We start from the raw sequence: 3,830 nt of genomic DNA, 5'->3' as shown, positions 1-3,830 counted from the left end.
ATTTGACTTTTTGTGGGTGTTGCACAACCATTCTATTAGGCGCCAAATTCAAAATCTTCAGATTTTTTGAAAAAGTTGCAAAAATATGCATTTTAGTCCAGTCACCAGATAATTTTCGCTGGAAAAAATACCATTTTTTCATTTTTCACTTATATCTCGGAAACTATGCATCTTATGAACATTTGTATTCTGTGCAAAATTGAAGCTTACAAAATTACCGACAAGTCTTATCCTTTACATTTTTTCCATGGTTTCTGAGATATCCGCTCTTGAAGGTGAGACATTTTTTGAAAAAACACTTCTGCCTCCAATTTTTTAATCTTTTCGGCCTTATAATTTTGTACGATTGATGAAAAAAATCCGTGCTGATTATGAGTTAATAGAGCATCAAATTATCTTCAATTTGATGTATATTTTCACTATTTTACGCATTTCCCTACGACTGTTGCAGCAGTTTTAGTGTTGAGAGTAAAATTTTCTGTACAGCAACAATAGATCAATATTGACAATGCAATTTGGAGGGAATGTTTGGAACGCAATTTTCGACTTTGCAGCTTTGTTGAGACTAGTTTGGAGGTGAGCATATCAAAAATAGCAAACCTTACATCATGTGCTGAAGGGATGAGGGTGGTTCAAAAGTTGAATTTTCCACTTATTACTTACATGCTTATATCTTGGAAACAATGTGTTGCATTGACATAATCAACTACATAAAAATGAAGCTTAATAAATTTCATACAAGTTTTGTTTGGTAGAGTTTCTCGATAAATTGATAGAGGAAAAGGTGGTAATATGGCCCCTGCATATAATATGGCACCCCTCTGTATTTCATTGACCAAGTGCTGAGATCTAGTTTTGAAGATGGGAACTAGCTCATTAGTTCAGTTGATGGTCACTAGGAGTCCATGGAACAAGTCTATGCAGCAGTTGGTGAGTTTTGAGGTTATTTCTATCCTTGTGTTTTTTGAAAGTTTGGAAGGTATGTAAATTTCTCAATTTTAATGTGCTATAACTAATAATTTCTCATTATTGAGCATTGTAATTATGATCTAGAAGTTATTTCCAACATTTTAACATAAACTAGAATGCTCTGTTGCTTTCAAGTTCTAACCTACAAACCACTTTGTTAAATCACAATCATGTCTGCAATATGGCCCCCTTAGGTGAATGTAATATGGACCCCGGGGTCCATATTACAAGCAGTTTGAATATTTGTTGTTAAAAACTTGCTATTGCGAATAATGTTACAAGTTCTCCATACAAGAAAGAACTAGAGGACTTCTATGCAAATAAAGAAGCTGACACTCACAGAAGAGGCCGTGGCCGTGGCCGTGGACGTGGACGTGGTAGAGGTGCCAAAAGAAATTTCATTTTTAACGACCCTCAGCCTTCTACATCAGGACTCCAATCTCCTATTACTGATCAGGAGCATGGAAAATCAAAGACAATCAAAAGGCCTAAACATCAAGAACAAACCGACAGCAGTGATGATGATGATGATGATGAGGTGCAGCTCTCCACTTGCTCCATCGAGGCACCCTTTGACCTGCCAATTGGAGAGCCTCAACCAGACGAAAAAGATGCGGCATGTATTTTCTGCAATGAAAAATTCTCGAGTAATGTACGAGGAGAATTATGGGTCCAATGCTTGATGTGTTCTCTTTGGGCCCATAATGAATGTGCAGGAGCAGAGAGGGAGGAATGTGTCTGCAACTTTTGTTGTTAACTTTATTCTACATTCACTGACCTTCAATCATCTACAAATATCTATAATCCATTTTTTTACCCTAATATAAGACTATTACTCATGCATAATAAACTTTTTTAGTGCCACAAAGCAGCTTTTATTTTTTTTCTCCTTTTTTTTGTACGTAAATTATGAGGTCCATATTACAAACACCATGGGGGCCATATTAACAACACCTCCCAATATTTTCAGTATGTGTAGGGTTATGAAAATTTATTTAAAAAATTATAAAATGAGGGTTTTAATGATTATTAATACAACATTGTATTCTGCAATGTTTGAAGAGTATTTATCATTATAAAAAGTCAGTACTTTTCTTCACTTTAACAAAGATATATTTTTAAAATAAGAGACAATGTTAACCAGGGGTTGGGGTCTCACTTTAAAAAATACGTAGGCTATCAGAAAAAGAAACTTTTATAAATGAAAAACATTTATAATATATGGTTAATTTTTCAGAGTGAAACCAACTGTTAAACTTTAAAATGAAGCGTGACATTAAAAACAAATGAAATACACTTCAAAAAAATCACAAATTGGAAATCAAAATTGAAAAATATTCAAGTTTTTGTTGACTGAAGATCTTTGTAGCGTCGAGGCATGTTGGCTCCAGCGGTAGAATCAGCAAAAAATTAATATTGAGAACTTATCAATTTCAATTAAGGTGAATATCATGATTTATTAGGTAGAATAGATAATATTAATCTTATTTTGGATTATATTTGCATCATAGGCCTGTCCTGCATAATATTACAATTCTTATACTGGGACAAAAGTCACCCAAGTTTAACCTAAAATTGATCTTGTTGTATTTAACTAGTAACATAACATATCATAGTTCAACTATGGATATTATGAATATAGCAATTGAAATATAGGTAAAAGTAAAATGCAATCACCGATATCATAAATCTAAATGTGTTAGAATCAAGTTTTCTAATACTAAGTTTTCCGACAACGAAATTACAAGATGAAGCAAGCAGATTGGTTTTATGTCGATAATTCAACTAATACAGTGTGATTCTTAATTATGGTAAAATAATCTAATAAGTGATAGTAGAGATAAAAATAAGAAAAAAAGTTCTTATAAACATGTATCCATAAACGCTTTATTAGCGAGCTATACAGAGTGAAAGATTTCGCCCGGAATTCAGTTCCTCTGGTGAAATACAACGATGCTGAATTGTTTGGGGACTAGTTTTTGGAAAAATTATGCTGGATTCATATGGAAAAATATCTGAAAAATTGAATAAAACTAGTCTGGAAGCTGTAGTAAGAGTAGTTTTTGAGAAAAAAGTTGAAATATGAAAAAAATTCAAGTAGAAAAACACAGATTTCTACGTTTGATGCCCAATAACTTTCTTTAATGACCAGTAAACAAATAATTTTTCGCAATAAAAATTGTAGAGAATTTAATTCTGAAAAGAATTATGTAAGCTGTGTGAACTAATAATTTGAATGAAATTTAAATAAAATGTATTCTTTTGTAGTACATTACACCACAAAAATTTGCTGTTTTATGAGGAGAGAACTAATAACTCATAGGTTGTAGCTGATTGCAGATAAAATATTCGGTTTTTTTAAGTTTTATTTTTATATGAAAGTAACATAATCTAAATGCCATTAAACTTACACCAAAAGACTAAAGATGATGTTCAAAGTAACCTCCGTTGTTCTCAATGCATATGTTCAGACGTCTTCTCATCGATTGTCGGACCCGTTCAAATATTCCAGGAGTCTGCTTTATCATTTCTATTCCGTTCAAAATCCCTAATCGGAGTTGTTCAATGGTATCAATCGGAGTATTGTATACTAAGGTTTTTGACTGTCCCCAAAGATAAAAATCCAAAGGATTTAAGTCTGGTGACCAAGCTGGCCATGGTTCTGGCCCACCTCGGCCTATCGGATTTGGAAAGCTGTGATTTAGATGTTCACGAACAGCAACACTGAAGTGTGCTGGAGCTCCATTATGCATAAACCAAATGTTTTGGCGCAACTGAAGAGGTATATATCTTCAAGAGTATCCAACAGTCTCACATAAAAATACAGAGAGCCTGATTGAAATATTCCTTTTTGTTGGGAA

Source organism: Nilaparvata lugens, chromosome 7 (genome assembly GCF_014356525.2).
Source record: "Nilaparvata lugens isolate BPH chromosome 7, ASM1435652v1, whole genome shotgun sequence".
Taxonomy (NCBI): domain Eukaryota; kingdom Metazoa; phylum Arthropoda; class Insecta; order Hemiptera; family Delphacidae; genus Nilaparvata; species Nilaparvata lugens.
The sequence above is the reverse complement of the archived record's forward strand: the minus strand, read 5'-3'. Positions refer to the sequence as shown.